The sequence below is a fragment of the Pongo abelii genome, chromosome 4 (assembly GCF_028885655.2).
Source record: "Pongo abelii isolate AG06213 chromosome 4, NHGRI_mPonAbe1-v2.0_pri, whole genome shotgun sequence".
Taxonomy (NCBI): Eukaryota; Metazoa; Chordata; class Mammalia; order Primates; family Hominidae; genus Pongo; species Pongo abelii.
In genome coordinates, this window is record NC_071989.2 from 141,620,940 (window position 1) to 141,645,455 (window position 24,516).

General features: G+C 49.6%; 1 protein-coding gene and 1 long non-coding RNA gene across 3 annotated transcripts in view; one reads left to right on the plus strand and one right to left on the minus strand.

Moving 5' to 3' along the window:
- The window catches only part of LOC129059707 (uncharacterized), a 162,408-nt gene extending 138,710 nt beyond the window's left edge, over nucleotides 1-23,698 (plus strand). The window contains exon 7 of the long non-coding RNA XR_008525738.2: nucleotides 23,469-23,698. This is a non-coding gene — a long non-coding RNA (uncharacterized LOC129059707). The remainder of the gene's footprint in view (nucleotides 1-23,468) is intronic.
- The window catches only part of FSTL4 (follistatin like 4), a 413,592-nt gene that overhangs the window by 63,210 nt on the left and 325,866 nt on the right, over nucleotides 1-24,516 (minus strand). The gene's annotated exons all lie outside the window — the stretch shown is intronic.

Sequence of the window (24,516 nt, forward strand, 5' to 3'; positions counted from 1 at the left end):
GAAAAAAACCCTGTCAAAAGCTCAGTAACCTGCCTGCACATCAATATTTTTGACTGAGCCTCGGAGGGCAAACTCAGGCTCAGGGGCCTGCTTGGGAATGAGGGCAATTTGGAGAGAGCACAGGCCAGGCGCTTAGACACATCTCTGTAACTGTGGCCTCTTCCCACATTGTTCTCCTTCTAAATTAATGTGCTTTCCTGAAATAAACCCCTCAGGTGACCTGGGTGCCACCAAAGAAGCTGTGGCATTGGAGTGACAAAGTCTATTGATCTGGTCCCATCCCTGTGACCAGAGTCACACTGTGAAGTTGGTGAGTAGGGGAGGAGCCAAGGTGCAGTGCGCATGCCCAGTGTCTTCTGAACAAATAGGGCAACATCTCCTGGACCTTGTGACTTTGGCTGGTGTTTACAGAGTGAAGCTGCTTTGGCGTATCCTAGTGAGCCGGGCAAGGCCGGTGGGAGGGATAGTGTGCTTTTTGTCTCCTCTGTTCCCTCTACCAGAGATTGTCACTCTGGGATCCTTTCAAATAACTCCTGAATGTTTGTGGATGGGAGGCTGGGGATAGGATGTCTTAAAGCCTTTCATCTTGACATTCCTGTTTAGAGCACCAGGGTGCATCCAGCCTGCACAGGTGGCTCTGTATTAGCCAGACTTGCTCCAAAGCCACACAAGAGAGCACTTGCATCAGTCCCAAATCTCCTGTTTCCTTATGTGTAACCAGATTCAATCTTCCTGCCATTGTCATTCCCTCTTGCTTGCTTCATTTTGGGGATGGCAATAAAATTACTAGTTAATTACCTGCGGGTCAGTGGGTAATTTACTTTTTCAACTGGCCTATGTTGCTTGATGTTGCTTCAAATTTTATTACAGTTTAGTTATCAAGTTCTGCTCTCTGGTGTGAACAAACACCTTTGTAAGCTGCATAAAGGCAGAGACTATATCTGTTTTATTTATGTTGTATCCCCAGCACCTAATACAATGCCTACCACGCAGAAGGGACTTAATAAGCAGTTTTAAGCAAGTGAACTATTAGGGTAGTGCTCAGTCAACAATTATTTATGGAGCTGGTACCAGGAGCCAGGGTACAGTGGGAATATACTGGTGAGAAAAACAGGCCCGGTGCTTGCTAACCTGGAGCTCATGGCTTAGCAGAGAAGACAAGTGTTAAGTGGGGAGGGAGAGCAGAGGCCTGAACCTGTCTACAGACCCCAGGTTAAGGGCCTGTGACTCCTGTAAAGCCTGGTTGCCCTCTTTCTTGGTAGAGCCCTCCCTGTGTGCCCGGCAGACCTGTGTCCTGCTATCAAGACATCCGTCTGATGTAGTATCCTCCTTGTTTGCAGGAGGGGCCTGTACAGGGGCAGGGTTACCTGGGCATCCCTCTGGGCTCTGGGGTTCCATTTAGCCTCCTCTGGCCAATACATCTTTTTGGTTTTGAGAAAACTAAACCTCAATGTGACTGCTATGTGCAGATGAACAGGAAGTTAGAGCAGAACTCAGTGCCCAGGGGCTGTGACATCACCATCCTGGGTGTCATGGGGTGCCACAGTGTGGCAGGCAGGAGAGGCATCCATCAGAAGGAGCAAAGGATCCTTGCTGAGGTGGAGAGCACAGGGCCTCCTGGTCAGCAGGGGCATGGCTGTCACAGTGCTGCATACCAGCTCTTCCACCTCCGCTGGTTCCTGTGTGTGGGGTAGCCTTGGTCAGCTCGGCCACTCTATGGGTCTCTCCCACCCTACTGAGTCTACACCCAAAGATGATGGGCATACCTCTGCTCAAGATATTTGCAAAAGGAGAGTATCTTAACTGCCTATTACTTCGGTGTCTTAAGGGGGAAAAGAATGTATTACCTTATGTAATTATACAGAGCTACTCAGAATTTACAAAAATTCATACGGATCTCTAAGGTTGGATCCAGAATCTCCTGAGCAAGTCAGTGGAGAAGAGCAAACAGTTTTTACCTAACTAGCAAGAGGGGGCCATGCTGTGTGTTTCCAAATGCCAGCTCATCTTCCAATTCCTGTGGACTCATTATGACTATTTCCTGGCCTCTCCTGGAGCCAGAATGGGGCCATGTCATTGGGTTTGACATGGCAGGTGATAGAAAGTGACCATACCTGGCCACACAACCTCTGTGTCATTGTCTTGGTTAGTTTTATATGTTACCTTGACTGGGCCACAAGGCACCCAGATATTTGTTCGAGCATTATTCTGGGTGTGTCTGTGAGGGTGTTTCTGGATGAGATTGACATTTGAATCAGTAGACTGAGTAGAGCAGATCGCCCTCCCCAATGAGGGCGGGCCTCATCCAATCCGTTGAAGACCTGGATAGAAAAAATGAGCCTGGGTAAGAGGGAACCCCTCCTGTCTCACTGCTGAGCTGGGACATTGGTCTTTTTCCTGCTTTCAGACTGAAACTGAAACACTGGCTTCAACAGAAGCCAATGTTTTATTGGTTCCATAGAAGACATATACATCTCCTGTTGGTTTTATTTCTCTGGAGGATAACGCAGTCATCATCCATGCTCTCCTCTCCCCGCCTTTGGAGGCTGTGTGGTCATGCATTTGATGAGAGTGAAGAACATGGACTAGTCACTGTTTAGGGAGAGCTGCCTGACCCCATCAGACTTGATGAGGATGAGAAACCAGCCTTTACTGTATTACACTACTGAGATTTTGGGATTTCTATAGCAGCTGGTGTTAATTACATAACACACCCCCTCAGAAGGGAAAGAAATACCAGTTAACGTATTTCCACTGAAGAAGTCATAAGGAAATGGGAAAGAGACTTTTGAGAGGCCAAGTCATCCAGGTCAGGAACCTTCTGAGAATGTTTTAACAAGAGTAGATCCACTTTGGCTCCAATCCCCAGAACACCTTCTGTACAGGGAGCTCACTCCTTCACTCCACATCTGTATCTGTTGCTACAGCGTCCAAACTGCTGGACTGAGGGAGCAAGGGCTGGGGGAAGGAGGGTGTCTCAGAGTAGGCTGGCAGAGAACATGCAAACAAATTACACAGTACAATAAGCATTATGGATAGAAAGAACAAGATGAGAGAATACCAAGAGAGTAGCAGGGGAGGGCTATTAAGATGTGTGTGTGTGTGGGGTGCTGGTGTGGGGGGAAGCCTCTTTGAGTAGAGAATATTTAAGTGAAGATCTTTAAAATGAGAAGAAACCAGCCAGGCCAAGAATGGGAGCAAGGACATTCTAGTTAGAGAAAACAGCCCATACAAAGGTCTTGAGGCAGGGTGGGGGCTTGGAGTGCTCTGGGAGCTGAAATAGACCAGTGCAGCTGAAGCACAGGGCACAAGGCAAGGGCATGTGGCACAGATGCGGTCAGAGGCAGGAAATAGCCAGTTGGAGCGGGCAGAGCAAGGTAAGGACTGATGGCTTTAATTTAAGGAGATTAAAAGTGATCAGAAGGATTTTTTTCTTTTTTTTTTTTTTGAGGAGGAGTCTCGCTCTGTTACCCAGGCTGGAGTGCAGCTGCGCGATCTTGGCTTATGATCAGAAGGATTTTATGTCAATCAGCGATGTGACATGATTTGCATGCTAAAGGATCACTCTGGCTGTTGTGCGAACGGACTGGTGGGAGAGAGGGAAAAAATGCAGGGGGACCATTTAGGAGGCCAAGGCAGTAGTTCAGGAGAGAGACAGGTGGTGACTGTGGAGATGAAGAGGAAGGGACAGGGCTGGGAAATAGTTTGGATGGGGTGGGGAGAAAAGAGGGTGTCAGAATGACTCCCGTGTTCTTGACTTGATCCTCTTGCATAATATGGTGTGATTTCCTGTGGTGAAGCAGGCTGGGAGGGGAGGTCCAGGGACCCCACACAACCTTGAGGTCCCATCTTTGTCTTGATGATAACCCCCTAACCCTCCCAAGGCATTTGATTTGAAATGTAATTTGGGATCGCTTTCTTGGCCTCCTCTGGTGAATGAGATTTGAAGATGATTTCTAAACTGTGGCATTCTTGTTACTAAAAACCCTTCTCCAAGGAAGCAGAATAGATGCATGTCTTTATCATTTGGGTCCCTGTCATCCCAAGTTTCCTGGGGTTGGACTGTGTCCGGCCGGCCGCTCGAGCAGCAGAAGGCAGACACAGAGCCTCCCCCACTGCATCCCTTCACCATTTCCACCCCACAGCACAGGCTGTGCCCTCTCCAAATGGGGGACTGTGCTTCACACACAGGAAGGGGAGAAGCCACTGGGTCCTGAAAGAACATGAATAAATATAACTTGTTTTCTGTTTAATTATCCAGTCTCCTGAGACTATTCAGTCATGGCTGTGTTTTGTAAACAGGCATCTGCAGACCATTTTGAACAGTTTACATCAGTGTATTTGTTTTTGATTCCAATTTCCCGAGTGTGCCACAGTGCTGATGAACTCCTGATGAGGGGTTCCTGTGCCAGCCATCAGCTCTGCTGCTCCCAGGGACCACGGAGCTCCTGCTGCCTTCTTTTTTGTAAAGGAAACATTGCTCACAGCCTCCCGGCCCCTCTCTAAGCACAGCTCCCAGGGACCTCTGCCCTCTACCTCCTGGTCCAGGGGGAGCCGTGATCAGACTCTGTTTCCCACTATGGGAGACTCCTGGTATCCTGTTTTCAGGGCTCACCTGAGAAGCTCTTACAGCTTGTTTGCTGAATATTTAGTAACATGGCAGGGAGCTCAGCTGAGCCCAATTGTTGGAAGGGCAGGGGCACTGGCCCCTGATGGCCTGATTTGGACTTTGGCAGAGGGGTTCAGGAGTGGGGTTTGGAAGAGCCTCATCCCTCTCCAACTGGTGACACTGTGGGCACGAGCAGAAAGCGGAAACATGGAGTAAGGAAGGCCTCTGGGGGCAGTGGTAAGAAAGGAGGCTGGAGATGTTGGGAGGAGGGGTTGGCGGGGCCTGTGGTCTAGTAAGGAGTCTATGTTTGATTTTCTAAGAAGCTGTTGTAGGATTCTAGGCAGGAGACTAAAATGGTCTGATTTACACCTTTAAAGACCATCTGTGTATTGGTTGAGATGGTCTTCAGCTGCATTAACAGAAAATCCTGACTGCAAATGGGGCTGGCTAATTCGGAAATTGCATCTCCATCACGAGAAGGCCCCACTGCATGTTTCCTGGGCAGGTTAATTCCATGGTTCCCGAATGTCACCAAAGCCTCAAGCTCTCTCTTTTCTGCAGTCCTCAGCACGCTGCCTTGATGCCTGTTGGGGTTACTGGGAAGCCTACAAACAGGTGGAGGCATCACACGTAGGTACATATCCAGTGGAGAGGATGTGAGTTTTAAGAACTATAAACTAAAAATAAAATCCTAAGACATCCACCAAATGGATGGACCCCCCTCTTAGCCAAGAGGACCCCAGAAAACTCTTAAAAACTGACTTCCCAGCCATGATGGGAAAGAGGTTGGACACGCCTTGTTATATCCACCCCATTTTGCAGTTTAGACACAACAATGGACCAGCATTCATGTTAAAACAGAGCTCATGAGGGTGACAGGCCAGGCGCAGTGCTCACACCGGGAATCCCAGCACTTTGGGAGGCCGAGGCAGGTGGATCATTGAGGTCAGGAGTTGGAGACCAGCCTGGCCAACATGGTGAAACTCCGTCTCTACTAAAAATACAAAAATTAGCTGGATGTGGTGGCGTGCACCTGTAATCCTAGCATTTTGGGAGGCTGAGGCAGGCAGATCACTTGAGCTCAGGAGTTCAAGGCCTGCCTGGGCAATATGGCGAAACTCCATCTCTACAAAAAATACAAATAATTAGCTGGGCATGGTGGTGTGTGCCTGTAGTCCCAGCTACTCAGGAGGCTGAGGTGGGAGAATTGCTTGAGCCCAGGAGGCGGAGGTTGTAGTGAGCTGAGATTGCGCCACTGGACTCCAACCTGGGCAACAGCAGAGTGAGACCCAGTCTCAAAAAAAAAAAAGTGACAGAATAGACTCTTTGTGGTAATAAAATACCAAATTATAAATGGGACCTAACGCCATGTCAGGCAAGGGTTAAGTCTCGCACCCCTATGCCTGAATAAACTGCGCTCTACCTGCCACGAGGCTTTTCCTTTCCTCCAGCAGCTAAACAAGCACTGGCCTTGAGATAAGCAATGCTGGAACAACTGCAGCTCCCCTGGAGGCCGACTCACTGCCCCAGCCCCTGTTCTGCAAGTCACAACTACAGCTTCGACCGGACAAGAGAGTGATTTCAGTAACTTTCTCCTGATAAGAGGACCACTGACCCTGGACTGATTCTGGCTGCTTCACACAGGCTGCACACTTGAGTGCCTTTGCATCCCGAAAAGACCTTTTCACCTATAGGGCCTAATTGTAATAGAGTGAAATGTTAATTTTCCACTCCAAAGTGAAAATGGGTCATATGTTACATGCATGTTTGTTCAATACCCATGCGCCAGGACCACCTTCCTAAATATCCACAGCTCCTCCTGTAACCTGTAGAATATGTCTACTTGGCCAACCACATTCTGCGTAAAGCTCCGACCACAATCCCTTCTCCTTCCAAGCACCTGTCTCTGGTCTTTGCTGCAGGCTGCGCTGCCCAGTCTGCGGGATGGTCACCTTGCAGGCTGTAATCCTTTATAAGAAAGAAAGTCTCCTTTTCTAAATTGACACTTGTGTGATTTTTTTAAGTTAATAAAGCAAAGAAGCTTCTCCAAGAGGCCCCCAGCCGACTTCCCCTCAGGTTCATTGGCCAGATCTGTGTCACATCACTCCTAAACAACTGTGGAAAAGCCACCCTGACTGGCATCAGGTGGTGTGGGGGGAGGTGGGCAAACAGGTTCTGTCAGGAAGGAGGGAGGGGCTGAGGGTGTTGGGATAGCACTCTGTTGGTTTGGGTGTCGGGGGGTGGGTGATAGAGGAGGCTGCCACCCAGGCATGGCGCTCTGGACCGAGCATGGCTCTGAGAGCAGGTGCTGGGGGCAGACTGAGCGGGCCACCTGCTGGAAGAGGGGCCAACAGGCTTGACTGGATGGAGAGATTGAGGGAAAGGGAGGAATCCAGGATGAATACTGGGTTTTTGGCCTGAAAAACTGTGTGGGTGTTGGTTCCATTTGCTGAAAGGCTGAGGGTTAGGGTAGACATTTCAGTTGAGATGCAGAGTTCTGTCTTTAACCATGGGAGGTGTGCTGAGGGGTGGTCAGTTGGATATGGGAGTTTGGGGCTCAGGAGGGTGGCCTAGGCTAGGTGTGCAACCTTGAAATTTATTGATGCATAAGTAATACTTACAAACACAGGATCACATGAGATCCCTGGGGAGAGAGTGTGGAGTGAGGAAAGAGATCTGAGGGTGGAGTTCTGGGACCCCCAATGTTTAAAGGCGAGAGGATGGACAGGGGCCAGTGAGGAGGGTAGGGCTGAGGAAGAAGGGCCAAGGAGGGTGTGGGTCACTTGTGCCCAGTGTGGCTGAGAGCTCCAGGTGGATGAGGAGTGAGATTTGACCATGGGCTTGGCAACACAGAGGTCATTTGGGACCTCTAATGTTTCGTTAGAGCACTGGGGAATGAAGCCATCTTTGGAATGGGTTGGACAGAGAACGGGAGGTGAGAAGGTGAAGAGGCATTCTTTAGAAGGGTTTTGTCATGATAGAGAGAAGAGAAATGGGATGGTAGACAGAAGGTCAAGGATATTGGGTTGTCATGTTTTTAAGGTGTTGTGTTTGTATGCTAGTGGGAGTGATCGGATAGAGAGGGAGAATTGTATGCTACAAGAGAGAGAAGGGAGAATTTCAGAAGAAAAGTCTCTGAATGGGTGAGGTGGGGGCACGGAGCCTGAGTGGGGGCCCAGCCTCTGATGGGGCAGAGACCTTGTGCATTGTGACAGAAGGTGGGCAGAGCCTGGAGTATAATGGGGATGTGGGGAACTGAACCCAATGGTGGAAAGATTGGGTAAAACCCATTTGGTATACATTAGTGCCTCTCAAACAAAGTGAGTTTTCTCAAGAGACATTTGGTAATGCCTGGAGGTATTTTTGGTTGTCACAACTTGGGGAGGGGGTGGTTTCTTACTGGCATCTGGTGGATGCAGCCTGAGGATGCTGTGGAACAACCCAAAATATACAGAACAGTCTCCATGACAAAGAATTAAATGGCTCCAAATACCAATAGTGGCGCCGTTGAGAACTGTGCTAAATATTAATAACCACAATGCTAGCAATAAAAATGTGACTTGCACACCGTTAAAATAAATACTTATTTTTCATATGTTGGGAGTGGCTGCCCACCCACTGCCCTGCCCTAGGCAGGGGAGATCGCCTGTGTGGATCCCTGTCCTAACTCACCCGTGTCTTGGTGGTTACACTCTGGGGAGGCCCCCTGTCATTCCTCATCCTGAGCTCGACAAGGCCAAACCTTGCCCGGGGGTGTGGCTATCACACTCTCCTGCAGACACCAGGCTTGGGGGGCCCACCTGCCCTTCCTGGTGGTGGAGGGTCTCTGTGCAGGCAGCTGACTGGGAGGGAGACTCAGAAGAGTGGGTGTCACCACCATTATCGTTGTGACATAAAACCAATTCCTTTGCCTTTGCCAAAACCTTTTCTGTGTTAGGCAGACGTGTGGTAGCAAAGTTTTAAAGTATTGGGATGCGAGAAATCTCTTTCCCTTATATGGGACATTTCTCTCTCTCTTCGTCTTGGGTAGGTTCTTTAAATTATCTTTCAGTGAGAACCCTATCCTGTCATGTATGCTTTATCCAAAGACAGGTCTTGGTAAGAAAAATGCCTCCTGTTTCCTTTCCAAAGACTCCTCCGCCATCTGTCAGTTTGGAAATCTCCACATCTTGACCCATGGCAAATTGCTTCTCAGCAGCACTGATGTGGTGCTTGCCTTAGGAGGCACAGGCAGAGGCTGCCAGCTGGCTGAGTGAATGGTCCATTTTAGGGATGAATGAACCAAAATCTCATCCACTCTCCCTATCTTAACAATTACAGCCAGGTGCCCTCCCACTCCTCTGAAGCCACACTTTTCTCTTTATCCCCTCTGTGCTGCTTCCAGTAGGGACCTCAGCATTTGGTGGCAGGAGGTGGCCTCTTCCCGGGGCATGCTGGCCATAGGGTGGGTCTGTGCAGCGCCACCTCCTAGGCCCCTTCCCCCCACATCATCTCGGAGGGAGCGGGCTCCTCTGCCTGGCACTGAAGGCCTGCTAGCACCTGATTTCCAGCCTCATCTCCCACAACTCACACTGAGCTGGACACAAGTGGAACTGCCGGCCACTCTCCAAATGTCCTGGGCCTTCCCCCATCGCTGGCCACCAGGGAGGGCACCACCTCACAGAGGAGCTCAAAACTATGCAAATATGCCCAGATCATCTCAACTCAAACTAGGCAGCTGAAAGTCAATGTGAAAGTTCCAGGCTTTGGTGACATCTCTGCCCTGCCCTCACCCCACCCTGCCTCTGGAGGTGACACAGGTGTGGTGACTGTCCTGCACCCAGTGAGGATGCCTGTCTGGGGCCTCTGGGGCAGGGGTGGGGCAGGACACAAACCCACAAAAATAAATTTCAATGATCACAAAGGTAGGGGTGAAACTAAAATTTGAAAAAGTATCTTTTGACAAATTTGCCATGTGGTGGGTTGGGTTTTGGAGAATTGGCCTGTAGTCTGAATGCAGGGGAGTCAATCCCCCTCCCACTAGGGACTCACAGGCTGGCAGGAGATGCTCCACAGGCTGCCCCTCCCCCAGCACCCCTGCAGGGCTGGTCATCCTGGACCTGATGCCACTGACAGGCCTGTCCCATGTGGGGATGTGAAAGCGGAGGCCCAGAGAGGTACCGTGGCAGGACCAGTGCCCCGGGGGATTCCAGCTCAGCACACTTTTTCCTTCTTAGCACCCCATTTCAATGCACAGGGGTTGGAGGGAGAAGGGGACAATGATAAATTCAAGGAAAAAATATCTGGATCTCATCCTCACATGGCTAACAAGTTAGCGAAAGGTAATTAAGACTTAGACATGGTGCCTCTGCTCTTTCTCCCACAACCCACCCAGCCAGGCTAGGGAGGGGGCAGGGAAAGCCCCCAGGAATGAGTGCTGTCGCCACTGTTCCTTGCACCATTTATACTCCCCGGCCACAGGAGACTGATTTCTCTTGATCTTGTGTGTTTTGTTTGCGGTTGTGGTGCTGATGACTTCACTGTTAGAACTGAACAGCCTCACACAGGCAGGGCCACTGCAGGGGTCCCAGTGCCCTGGGTGGAGGGGCCACATGCACAGCCTGAGCAGAAGTCCGCATCCTAACAAACAGCTCCTGCATCGAGAGGTCTACAGCCCATGTTGGGCTCAGTTTCTCTTTTGCACATTGTAAAAACCAGATAAAAGAAACTACCATCAGAGTGAACAGGCAACCTACAGAATGGGAGAAAATTTTTGCAATCTACTCATCTGACAAAGGGCTAATATCCAGGGTCTACAATGAACTCAAACAAATTTACAAGAAAAAAACAAACAACCCCATCAAAAAGTGGGAGAAGGATATGAACAGACACTTCTCAAGACATTTATGCAGCCAAAAGACACATGAAAAAATGCTCATCATCACTGGCCATCAGAGAAATGCAAATCAAAACCACAATGAGATATCATCTCACACCAGTTAGAATGGCAATCATTAAAAAGTCAGGAAACAACAGGTGCTGGAGAGAATGTGGAGAAATAGGAACACTTTTACACTGTTGGTGGGACTGTAAACTAATTCAACCATTGTGGAAGTCAGTGTGGCGATTCCTCAGGGATCTAGAACTAGAAATACCATTTGACCCAGCCATCCCATTACTGGGTATATACCCAAAGGATTATAAATCATAATCCTTTATGATTATATGCTATAAATCATATAGCATATATGATAAATCATATAACATATATGATTATATGCTATAAAGATACACGCACACATATGTTTATTGCGGCACTATTCACAATAGCAAAGACTTGGAACCAGGCCAAATGTCCAACAATGATAGACTGGATTAAGAAAATGTGGCACATATACACCATGGAATACTATGCAGCCATAAAAAATGATGAGTTCATGTCCTTTGTAGGGACATGGATGAAGCTGGAAACCATCATTCTCAGCAAACTATCGCAAGGACAAAAAACCAAACACCGCATGTTTTCACTCATAGGTGGGAATTGAACAATGAGAACACATGGTCACAGGAAGGGGAACATCACACACCGGGGCCTGTTGTGGGGTGGGGGGAGGGGGGAGGGATAGCATGTGGAGATATACCTAATGCTACATGACGAGTTAATGGGTGCAGCACACCAACATGGCACATGTATACATATGTAACAAACCTGCACGTTGTGCATATGTACCCTAAAACTTAAAGTATAATAAAAAAAACCGGAACACATTCAGGTTCAAAGGCCTCAGAAGTGTTTGGGATAAAACTATCCTTTGGGTTCTTGGGAGGCAAGTCTGTGGCTCCTTTATAAACATGAATCACATGAAGAAACCACACAGATACCTCATGGCGAGCACTGCCCTTCCCCCTCCTTCTGTATCCCTGGAGACCCCAGTTTCGCCCATGTAGCCTGCTTTGTGCTGACATCAGGCTGCCTGGAGTGCCCTTATGAGGTGGTCCTTTCAGCCTACCCGTAACCCCAACTGTGCCAAGAGGGCCCCTCTCAGTCTCACCTCCCCTTATCCACTCTGGCCCATCAAGAAGGAAAGGGTTCTGAGAAACTCACTCGTGCTCAGGAAAGATCAGCTGATGGCCACCAGGTGTGTTCCCGTCCCAGGTCCTGGCTGTGTTTGGTCTCCCCCAACCTCTCCAGGCCCACCTGAGCCTTCCTCTGCAGAGGTCTTGAGAAGGCTGGGGTGGTCTATCAGTCCATTCTTGCATTGCTATAAAGAAATATCTGAGGCTGGGTAATTTATAAAGAAAAAAGGCTTAATTGGCTCACGGCTCTGCAGGCTGTACAAGCATGGCACCAGCATCGTCTTGGCTTCTGGTGAGGCCTCAGCAAGCTTACGGTCATGGGGAAGGTGAAGAGGGAGTGGGAGCAAGAGAGAGAGGAGGAAGAGCCAGTCTCCCTTCAACAACCAGCTCTCCCATGAACTGAGAACTCACTTATCACCAAGGGGATGGTGCTCGGCCCTTCATAGGGATCTGACCCATGGTCCAGTCACCTCCCACCCGGCCCCACCTCCGACACTGGGCATCTCATTTCAACATGAGATTTGGAGGGGACAAGCATCCAAACTATCTGGGGTGGGAAAATGATCCTGATACCAGGAAGCCTCCACTCGCCCTCAGCTCCACAGATGCTGCACAGCACGGCCTGCCTGCAGCCCAGGGGCCAGCCCAGCAGTCCCCACAAAGTCCTGGGAGCCATCGGTGGCCACTGGCTCCTTCTGCTAAATCCGAGGTGCTTCAGGAGGGCAGCGTTACTGTCTCAGAGCCCAACACAGCCCTCCTGCGGAAAACAAATATGGCGTGGTTGGAAAGCAGTCACCAGAGTGGAAATGTATCCATCCACGCAGCTGCTCACCCTACCCTAGAGATGAGTTTCTGCTGGGAGCCATCCCCGGGTAGCCTCTGAGAAAATCCACAGCAGTCTGACCCCTGGCATTCCCAGCTGGGCCAGCCTAGCTCTGTTGGACCTGGTCCTCTATGTCCACAGAACATCCACCCTGGGTGACTTGTCCCATCCCTCCCTTATCTCCCCTGCCAGTTCCACTTTCCCAGGCTCAGCCTCATCATCCCTCCCATCCTTCCCTCATCTCCCCAACCAGTTCCCCTTTCCCAGGCCCAGCCTCATCATCCTTTCTGGCTCCTTCAGGTCCTGCCCTCCAGTCCTTGGGTCCGGGCACCTTTTCCTTCCCAAGCCTTTCAGCTTGGCCTCTCCTCCACTCCCATAGCCACAGGCAGAGGCTCTCCAAAGGGCTCTTGCTTGCAGGCCATGTCCTGGACATGTACCCTGACACCTGGGACAGCCTGGAGACCTTGAGTGTGAGCTGGCTCAGCACCTTCCCGAGTCTTCCCCGGCAGCCCCTCACTCACATCTTCCTCTTGCACCTCATGTTGGGATCACAGCCTATCAGGGTGCCCTGAGCCAGGTTTTGTGCCATGTTCTGTGGAGGCCGGGTCAATGGGACACTCTGTGGGGAGGCGTCAGCTGAGAAAGCAGCACCTGATGGGGCACACAGGGTGGGGTGAGGGGTGGGTGTGGTTGAGTGGCAGGAATGATCTCTGCCTGGCTTCCACGCCTCCTCAGCACCTTGCACGGGGCCTGGTGCTTAGCCGACCCCAACAGACATTAGCTGAGTGAAGGAGCCATGCTTGCCAACTGTAGAGGAGGAGGAAAACGGGTACTGTATGCACTGAAGGGCAAAGGAAGGCTGAGGAGCAGCGAGGGTCTCAAGATGCTTGGGCCGTGGCAGGCAGCAGGGAGAGGGGCAGGGGTCCTGGCAGCCCTGGTTTTCCAGGTCCCACAGCAGGCACCTCACACCCCCAGTCATGAGGTACACTTGTGGGTGAGGGGAAGGCCTCAGGGGCCGCACAGATGACACACGGGGGCTGTGCTGAGCTCAGCTGGTGCACCAGGCATGCCGCCGAGCACTAGGGTGGGGGCCCTCTCCTAGGGGCTTCATTTGCTGTGCTGAGTGTGGTTGGGACTTCATAGCCTACCACCCACACGATGGGGGACTGTTGAATGGCTCCAACCAAAATGTACTCTCCCTAGAGGCTGGTGGCAGCCCTACAAGTCCTGGTCATGTTGTCCCCACCCAGGCCCACAATGGAGTGGCTGAGCCCTCGCTAAGGGTGAGCACACCATGACTACACAGCTGGCAGCCCCGAATCCCACCACCTGAGCCCGAACACTCCCAGGAGGCCCTCACTGGACATCGTGAGCCCAGCCAGCGCTGGCCAGACAGCTCTGAGCATGCAGAGTGCGGAGCCCAGGTGTGGGGGCCTCTGTGGGCAAACCCAGGGTACACAGACCACAGCACGCACACCCAACATGGCTGCTGACTATTTTCAAGGTCCTGACCTTGGCAGCTTCTACAGACGGATTAGGAAGTTGTGGGTAGAACGGCTTTGTGCTGTCCTGAAACAACACTCTGGTTTAATGAGCTCCCTGTACACGCACGGCAATTGTCAGTGAAATCTGCCCATTAAAGTACACGTGGTTTGGAAGGAGACTTGGCCCTCTCCCGCCTGAGGCCCAGGCCCTGCCCGGTTCCTGCCTCTCCATCCTTCCCCAGGGCTGCCGTCCACATGGGCTCGGAGAGAAGGTGGTGAGCCAGGAATGCTGTGGAGCAAATCACTGCATGTCAGCAGAACCTGGGCTTCAGGATGCCTCTGTCCCTCTGTGAGAAGCAGGTGAGGCAGCTGCCTAGCTCTGCCCAGTCTGTCACTGATTAAGGAGTGGGGGAGTCCGTGGCAGCAGATGGTAAAGGACACTGTCCACTCCTGTCCTCTGTTTGCCTGGTGTCCTGGGACCCAGGAAAGCTGGATCAGGCCTAGGACCCCCTCTTGGTCAGCCTGCAGCAGACAAAGCAGCCTCTGCTGCCCTGCTCAGAGAGAAGCCTGGGCAGTGGAGGTCCGGAGCAGTGACCACAGCTTCCCCCTTGTGGGCTCCTCACTCGGTGTCCTCAGCTTTGGGAGGGTCCTGACATTTCTGGATCACCCCCATGGGAACCAGAAAAGGATGTGTATGCCGCTGCCCGCAGTGCCTTCTAAGAACACAAAGGTCCCTACAAGTCACACAGGTGGAGGGTCTGGCCTGCCAGCTGGGCAGGGTGGGCTCCTGTGCTGTGTCTCCACACCTGGAGTCTTCCCAATCCTATGTCTCAGGACGACTTTTCCTGGGAGGAGGAACAGTAGTAGGAAAAACCGGGTGATGATTCAACAGGTTCTGGGGATAGGGGAAGAAAAGGGAGGAGATGGGGTCTGCGAGGAGGAGGTGCAGGATTCTGGTAGGGGATGGTGAGGAGGCAGGCACGGGACAGGCCCAGCCCCTGCCATCTGAAAGCTGCAGACTGTATTTGCATGGGGCCGTGAGAGCCTGTCCCTGAGCCCTGGCTTAGGAGGGCCCCAGGACCCATGAGAGGGCCTGGGGCTGGGGTTAAACAGGCAGGGGCAGTAACGACAACCTGTTCTTCACAAAGCACGCTCATATCCACAGCCGCATAAGCCCCACAGGGAGGCTGGGTGAGGAGCATCTGCCCATCTCACAGATGAAGAGGCTGAGGCTGAATGAGGTGAAGCAATTTGCCCCAGATCTCAAGTAGATCCTCTCCCCTGATGCCCAGGCTGGTCAGAGCAAGGGAAGCACCATGGCCACAGTGCTCCTGGGGTGCCCTTGCTAAAGGGGGGACTTGGTGTTGCTCTCCTGCCAGTGGACACCTGAGTCCATCACTGAAGATTTGTTTCAGAAACTGAGACACACCTGGGAAGGAACCACCTGCCATGCTGTCAGTTATTAACACGCAGGCAGAAGAGACTGCTAGATAGGTTCCAAGCGGGGGAAGTGTGATTTGCTTGGGGCAGAGGTCAAGGTCCAGAGAACAGGAAGAAGGTCATGAGACACAGGAGGCAAACTCTCCCGACCTCCACATTTCACTGGCTTGGCTGGGGCAAGAAGCTCTGTGTTTAGAAGGCGCGTGAGCTACACATTCAGGCTCAGCAGAAATGAACAGTATCATTGAGGAGCTGTGTCTGCCACTGACTCCAAATTTGCTTTCAGTAGCATTAGCCATTTAACTGAAATTGTACCTTAAAAAAATGCCAAAACTAATGGGCTCAAATAAAATGTTAGCTATTTATTATGTAGTAGTTTCTGAAAAATCCAGCTGGTCAAAACTCAAGCTCTAAAGGGAGTTCACTTGGAAAACCAAGGTGCCAGAGACATCAGGTAATCAGAACAGAACTGATAAACCCACTCAACAGGCCTTAGCATAAGCACTGTTTTCACCAAGAGCAGAGGCTAGATTCCCCTTCCTGGGAGCTTCATCTGTTGTCGCCCAAGCTCCCAGGTCATCAGGTTACAGCACAGAACACTTTGGGTCTGGTCAGCTTTGGTCTGTGCCTTCCCACACCACATGATGGAGAATTCTATGCTGACTCCCAGGGCTCCAATGCCTCCCTGGCCTGTGTGCTGTCCCCTACTCTGAGTGAGACAAGTCACTACCCCCCTACATGGGCGTTGTTTGAAAAGCTGGGCTAATGCACATTTGAGTTTCCGGGTGACTGAGGAATCCTGGGAAGTTCTGAGGCCTTTGCAGGTCAAATGGGAGGTGGTGGAGGCCTGGCTCATTTGTCTTGGTAGCCCGGCTTCTGCAGGAGCACAGTCCAAGTGCAAACCTCAGCTGCCTTCCTGCTCATCCTGAGACAGTGAGGAGGGAGTGAGCTGTTTCATTTTTTTCCCTAACTTTGGAAACCATAAGACATGGAGACAAGAGCCAGTCACTTTTGGAAGAGATGTCAGGAAGCCTCTAGTGAAGGTATCCGATGGTATACTTACACAGATGTGCAAAGATATCTGTGACCAACGATGCCAATTGCAGTATTATCTAGTGAAAAACTAAGAACAACCTGAATATCCATCATCAGGGGATTGGTTATTATGTTTTGGTTTCAAATAGAATTTGAAAGAGCCAGGCAGGCTAGGCGCGGTGGCTCATGCCTGTAATCCCAGCACTTTGGGAGGCCGAGGTGAGTGGATCATGAGGTCAGGAGATCGAGACCATCCTGGCTAACACGGTGAAACCCCATCTCTACTAAAAATAAAAAAAAATTAGCCGGGCGTGGTGGTGGGCACCTGCAGTCCCAGCTACTCGGGAGGCTGAGGTAGGAGAATGGCGTGAACCCGGGAGGCGGAGCTTGCAGTGAGCTGAGATCGCGCCACTGCACCGCTCCAGCCTGGGCGACGGAGTGAGACTCCGTCTCAAAAAAAAAAAAAAAAAAAGAAAGAGCCAGGCAAATCTATTTGTACTGACCTGAAATGGTTTTAAATGAGAAAAGCAAGTTGCAAAACAATGTGTGGAGTCTGATCCTAGGTCACAAAAATACCTGCGTGGTGTTTGTACATGCAGGAAAGAAAGCCTGTGTGGGTCCAAGCAAATTGCCAATGGAATTTATCCATGAGGCGTGAGACGGGGGATAAGAGAGCAGTGGGATTTGGGAGGGGTTATCTTTCAACTTCTTATGTGCAGTAGTGTACAATTAGCATGTATTACTTTGAAACAAAATATATTCCAAAATAAAAGAAAGAAAACCCTGAGGAACATCCCTGTCTCAGGGTCTAACGATGGCCGCACAGAGGCAGCTGGACTTGAAGGATATGTTCTTAGGAACTCATGCTCACTTGGGTTCTGGAGTTTTTCAATCAGCCCAATGCTCTGGCCCAAGCCCTCACTAGAGATGGTCCTTTGTCTGCTCCATGTAAGGGGTGCTGGACCTGTTAATTCCGTTTGCCTTTGAGCTCACTTTGGTTGGGGTCTGGAAAGTTCTACCAGTCACATTAGTGCGTCCTCTCTCATCTCACTGGGTTGCTGACCACAGACTTCACTGCAGCTCGGACCCTTATGAATCTGGGTTTGGTGAACACTGTGCTTGTAAAGCTTAGAGAGGAGGTCTCAAATTTGACGGCATCTGTTGCTGCCTACCCAGTTCCGATGGAAGCCTCCATGCCCACGCACCTGCTCTGCTTCTCTCTCTCTCCTTTCCTCTCCAGTTTCTTTAATTCAGGTCAACCTTCCCTGGTAGCCCCTAACTCAATAAAGCATGTGTGCCTAACATGGCCCTTCCTGCAGAGTTCCACTTCATTATCTCCATAATCCAACCTGGGGCTGGGTAAGAAGAGCACAGCCACTCTCTGAGTGATTTAACAGGATGCTTTAATGATTTATAGAAAAGGAACATTGACCCCAGGTAAGAGGTGCTAAACTGATACTTTAAAAGCACACCATCCATTTCGCTCTGATGGACTCTCCTCCTTAAATCACCGTGTTGTCATTTTTATGATGCAGATCTAGCTATTGAGGCTACAGGACTGTGAAATGTCATATAAAAAAGCCAATAAGAAAAAAATAAAATTAAGTTGTGGGGAGCGTGCATTAGCATTTCAAAATGTTCTGTTGCATTATGCTATTATTCTCTCTCTGTCAAGGGGCACTGGGATCCTGTCCTCCTCATAAAGAGACTGTGCCACAGAATGTATTAGCGCTCCATTCCTGAAACGGCGTGGCAGCTGAAGGGCATAGTTACAATAATGGCAAAACACATTCTGGACTAAATTTGATAGGACGTGGGGGCAGTCCGCGTCCTCTGATGACAAAGTCCTGATTGCTTCTCTCCTTGTTGGTTCAGTCCTGTGGCTTTCAAAGTTTTGACAAATGAATGTTTTCAGCATTTCTGCCCTGCAAGAAAGTGAGGAATGAGATCTGCTGAGGTGAGGGTCTGACTCTTGCATTTCAGATGACAACGCGGGGGCTGGGATTTTGTAAAGGGCAGGTCACCCCTACTCTATGCTCTCCTGCCCCACAGCTTGTATGATAACCCCCACATTATCCAAGGCCCAGAACTACTCCAGTTGCTGGGTCTAGAGTTGCATAGTCATGACCCGCTGTGCCATCTGGAAAGGACCAGTTTAATAACTCACAATGGGCCTTGGTCTTCAGGACTGGAAGCCTTTGAAAAACTTTACCTCCATCCTTGGAGCTCAAACACTTGGCTCTCTGAGGTCCCTCTTCCATTGTAAGTTGGAGTTCAGTTAGAGCTACTTCCTGAGCTCTGCTTCCAGGCCTGAGTTGGGCCAGATGGAGGGAAGTGGCTGCAGCGGGAAGAGGCTCTGCTTGCCCGTCTTGAAGGGCCCTCTCAGTCTCCTGGGTAACTGTGGGAATGTGATTCCTTTCGATGGCTCTTAATTTGCCCAATTGGGGAAGATGAATCTAGTGCCCCTGGTAGGTGATTACATTAAGCCATAGAGACAATTGCAGTGCTTTATCTGGGACTTTTCAGAAAGCTGACTTGTTCTTTAGGAGCCATCGGCTTAATGGAATTCCACTGTGTTATTTTCCAGTGTGATGTGCTGCAAGATGGGTTTGGTCAACACTTTGGTTTGGGGAATATATTTTCATTTGAGAAGATGCCTCTGCTGGGCTTCTTGCGGCATTGGTTTTGGAAGCATAGATTCTCAGCCCAGCCGAGGGAAGGCCACGACACATACAGGGTACGGAGAGCACAGACCTGCTTTAAACTTCTTGCCAGGAGTGGCTAGGCTTTCCTGCCCCCCACCGCCCCAGCATCAAGCCCAGCTAGTGAGATTCTGTTCTGAATTGAATTTTAGCCTTAATGAGATACCAAGTCCCTTCTGTTCTCAGTAACAGAGACCTTGAGAGTTTTTATTAGAGAATGAGCGAGACAAAACTTTTCACTGTTTTTCATGTTCCTAAGAACAGCCTAAGTCGTAACCTGAATTTTTATGTAACTAATTATGACTGTGACTTGGGTATGAAAGATTTATACAATCAGAAAAGAAATTACCTGGGTTATCTCTGAGCAGGCGGGGGATGAACTGCATAAGGAAGTTAATCAGTTTTCTAGGTCATACAAAAGGCACCTGCACGGTGCTGGGTGGCATGGCCAGTGGCAGAGGGAGGGAGGGATGCAGGGGATGCCCTCCTGGGACCTCAACAGAGCTGCTTTTCCTCCTCCACCCTGAAGAGCAGCCAGCTTTGACCGGGGGGCTTTGGAATCGACACTTTCTCCCAACATGACTTTCCCACCCCCTGCTTCCTAAGAGTGACTCATGGGACTCAACAGTCCCAGGGAAATTAAAACACAGTGAGGTGAGTGGCTTAATGGGAAACAGGAGACATCCCAACAAGGGGAATGCGCCAGGAATGTCAATTCCTACAATCAGAACGGAAGCCAGAATTCTATTAATTTTTGCACCTTAAAGTTTCATTTCAGTTAAAAACAGGGACTGAGAATTAATGACACGGCCATTTCTTGAAGCCAACAACCAAAGGAATGAGTGTTTGCCAAGAAGTAATAGCTCTTGTAACACTTACACTCACTGCATTCTTAATGCATTGTTTATCTGTGGAAAAAGCAGTTTGCCCAGCGTGGTGGTAAGGAGGGTATGATGGAAAGCCGGCGTGGAGGGAGAGAGGAGGCACGCGCGTGCAGCGCCGTGATGTGCATTTAGTTACGCGACGGCTTCTGGAGGCCCACAACTGATTAATATACACGGGCTTATTCATTTACTCAGCATTATGTTTAATCATTTAATTTCGCAAGAGTTTTTAGATCTTTTAATTATCCTAATATTCTTCTTATTGCAACATATTACTAAGCTGTTAGTTCAATTCAATTAAAAAGTGTCATCCAAAAGTAATTTAATCCATATGCGTCGTTAAGTGGATACCCCAGATATGTCTGCATTTTAAAGGAATAATAACTCTTCCGATTTTATTAGTCTGTAAATGAGTGCGCTGCATTAGCACTAAAGGCAGCATCGCGAGTGGTGAATGTTTGTAGGCATTGATGTGGCAACAGATCTATAACTGTTTCTTTGGATTTTGTACTAAAACTCAGAAGAGAAGATGAAAACTTGGGCCATCTGTTAGGACTTGTAATTCTCAGGTGGCCCCTGAAACCCAGTTTGACTTTCTGATGCTGGTAATATTTGTCATAGAACAGCCCTTCAGTTCCCCTTCTGGGTTTGCCATCCCCTGCAGGAGCAGGACGGATTGGGCCATCAAGGGCCAGAGTTGCATGTGCTGGGGGCCAGCGCTGGGTGTGGGGAGAGGTTAGTCCCTTGTCACAGTTCTGACCTTCCTGGTTGACTCTTGTGATATTTCCTCTGTTCTCTCCAGAGAAGTGCTGTCCAATGGTATGGCAATGCAAGCCACATATCTGATTTACATTTCTTGTAGCCAAGTAAAAAGAAGAAACAGCTGATAGTAATTTAATAATATCTATTCTTTTAACATAAAATCAATGTAAAAATTAGTTAATGAGATATTTACCTTCTTTTTCCACAGAAGGCTTTAAAATCTAATGTGTATTTTATACTTACATCTCAATTTGGACTAGCCTAATTTCAGGTGCTCAGCAGCCACACATACCTAGGACTTGTAACATAGCCATGTTGGAGACTTAGCTCTAGAGTCCTCAGGACTGGGGCCCTGTGTGGCCTGTGGCTGTGGCTTACTTGGGCCTGTGGCTCCTCTTAATGGAAGAGGGAGCTGCTTGGGGTCAGGGTTACCTGGGGGATCTTCCTGAAGAAGTTGGCAGCTCTGTTCTTTGAGCTTCTCTCAAGGGGTGCACAACAGTGGATACTGGCTACTGATGACCTCTGAGGCTTGACTTACCCTGAGGTTGCAGGAACCCAGCAGGCCCCAGGCTGATGGAAAGAAACAGCTGCAAAGATGCTTGTGACCATGTATCTGTGTTCACAGGCCTTTGCGTAGCTGAAGGGAAAACTAGGTTTGCAGGCAGCAGAAGGAGTAACCCACTGCAGGGATAACAGGGAGCTCTGCCCAGGGAGGGTCCATATGCACTTGTCACTCCACTGTGCTTCCCCCAAGCGTGAGTCAGGGCATGCAGGAGGTGCTGACACACAGCGGAGTTCCCTTCTGCGCCTCCAGCAGAAGACTAGCCTGATTACTGAGCTCAGAGAGTCAGCTTGGTCCTTAGCCTGCTGCATCCCACAAGGAAAGATTTACTCTCCTTGGGGAACAAAGTCTTCCATGATGAAGACACTTGGGATATTAATGCCTGCACTTTGAGGCCCAAGTGTTCATTTTTCTTTGGCAAACTCTCAACCTGGCCAGGGCGGTGGCTGGGGCTGATGGAGTTGCTTGCAGAGATGTCCTCTGGGCAGGCAGGGATGTTATTTAATACTTGAGTCTGGTGACAGTAGCCAAAGGTGGTTCCCATTTCCTGAACTTTAAGCAGTTAATCCCCTCGGCCTGTGTCCTGTTTGGGCCAGCAGAGGAGCCTTGAGAAGTCAGGGACAAATAGAGAGACCTTGCAAAATCTTAATGCCCTTCTCTACTTTTGCAAAATGCTGTGCTTATTAATATCTCATTCTCAGAAAAAGGGCAATCTGTGCTTGTTTTTATTTATTTATTTATTTTATTTATTTATTTTTTTAGGAGAATAGCAATAAAAAAGGAAAATTAAATTAGCAACTCTGTCTGAGCTTCTCATCCATTCAAGTGTCTTCAACTTCATAACCTGTTAACTTAAACTCTGGCCACCTATTTAAGAGGTTTCAAGAAGACCGCAGTATTCTGCCTGACCCCATTGGAATGTCAGCCTAACAGACACAGGTCTGAAGCCTAGGGGCTGGTCCTGAGTGAGAGGGCTCTGGTGGGGTGGTGTGCTCAGCCCACCCACGTGACCCAGAAAGCTAATCCTTCCATCAACACAGCAGTCCTCGCTCCAAAGCACACACTCAACTCCAAGAATTAGTCAAATACAATTACACACATGAGGTGGCCTCTCCAACCCCTATTAAATAATGGGAAGATAAAACTCTTCAGAGGAAAACATCACAAAGAAACTGCACTTAGTAACCAGGACAAGGTACCAGTAATAGCTGCTAACAGTTATTGGGTGCCAACTGTATACCTGACTCTGTCCTATGCATAGGACCTGCTACATAATTTACAGGGCCTTGTGTAATATAAAAATGCAGTTCCCTTTGTTTAAAAAATTATAAGAATTTAGGCTGGGCACGGTGGCTCATGTCTGTAATTCCAGCACTTTGGAAGGCCGAGGCGGGTGGATCACTTGAGGTCAGGAGTTTGAGACCAGCCTGGCCAACATGGTGAAACCCTGTCTCTACTAAAAATACAAAAAAATTAGCTGGGCTTGGTGGTGCACGCTTGTAATCACAGCTATTCGGGAGGCTGAGGCAGGAGAATCACTTGAACCCATGAAATGGATGTTGCAATGAGCTGAGATTGCACCACTGCACTCCAGCCTGGGCAACGGAGGGAGACTCTATCTAATATATATACATAATGAATTTCAAGATGTGGTCAGGCGCAGTGGCTCATGCCTGTGATCCCAGCACTTTGGGAGGCTGAGACAGGCAGATCATCTGAGGTCAGGAGTTCGAGACCAGCCTGACTAACATGGTGAAACCCCGTCTCTACTAAAAATACAGAAATTAGCCAGGTGTGTTGGCAGGCACCTGTGATCCCAGCTACTTGGGAGGCTGAGGCAGGAGAATTGCTTGAACCCGGAAGGTGGAGGTTCCAGTGTGCTGAGATCGTGCCACTGCACTCCAGCCTGGGCAATAAGAGCAAAACTCTGTCTTAAAAAAAAAAAAAAAAGAATTTCAAGATGTCGACAGCAGAGCATTAAAGCAAGCATGGGTCCCTGCTGAGTGTGGACCCTTGTGTGACTACACATGTCTCAAGCCAGAAGGCTGCATTGCATCAACTGGTTTAATTCTCACAACAAGATACATACGAATACCCTCTCCACTTTACAGATGAGCAAAGCAAGGCTTAAAGAGCTAAGGAGACTGAGGGAATGAAGGTTTTGAAGTGGTCTGAATGGAGAAAGAAGTGGCGGGAGAGCTGAGTCATCATGCAGCACACGGCAAGGTAGCAGAAAACCCCAGAGAACAACAGCAGCCTGCCCCAGAGTCAGCCGTGAGCGCTGATTTAGTTTCAGGAAAACAATAACACTTTGTCCCATTAAATTAATGTTGTTAATTTGAAGTTTATTGGTTTTGCAGTTTGCTTTTATTTCATTTATAAATTTGTTTTAGCTTTATGGCTGTGAGAGAGCTCTCCGCATAAGGAACGTGTACCTGGTTTTATGTTTGTACATATTTAAGTAACATTATACTAAATATAACTCAAGTCAACAGAGAGCAATCACAATGTATCCCCTTTAAGTGGGGTCTGCACTTTCCTTAAGGAGGGAAATACATCTCTTGTCCCCCAGGGTGGAAGCCATAGAGGGTGCTCACAACCTTGTCTTCAGCTGGCTGCCAGCAGGGCTGTCCTGGCTGGCTTGGGGCCTGTGATGCTGGACCCCAGTGGAGAGGGAGGGCACGCATAGGTGGCTCCTCTAAGCAGGTGGCTGTCTACAGGCTGGGGATGGCAGGGCCCCAGAAGGTCTGTCCCGCCCTGGCCTCCCTCCTGGCTGCTGCCCTACATTCCTTTGTCTTGGCCCAGGGAGCCCTTAGCCTTATGGCAAATTCTTGAAAAGTGTCCCTGACCCAAAGGCAGGGGGGAGCCCTGTAGGAACACCCAGGGGCTCAAGGCCATGGTGGGGGAAAAAATAATGACCCCTCAAGACTGTGCCCCAAGCTGGCCCTGAATGGGTACCTTGGGGCCAAAGGCCATCCCTCCCCACTCCCCACCTTGGTTAAGTGTCTACTCTTATAACAGGAGCATGTTTAAAACCAGGCATCGCTATCTTATTACTCTGTGCATATTCTCCACCAGCAATTTGATGCGAAGAGATAGATTTCCGACAGAAATGCGTACCAAAGGCTTGCACAAGAACATTCGTAGGACCATTATTTA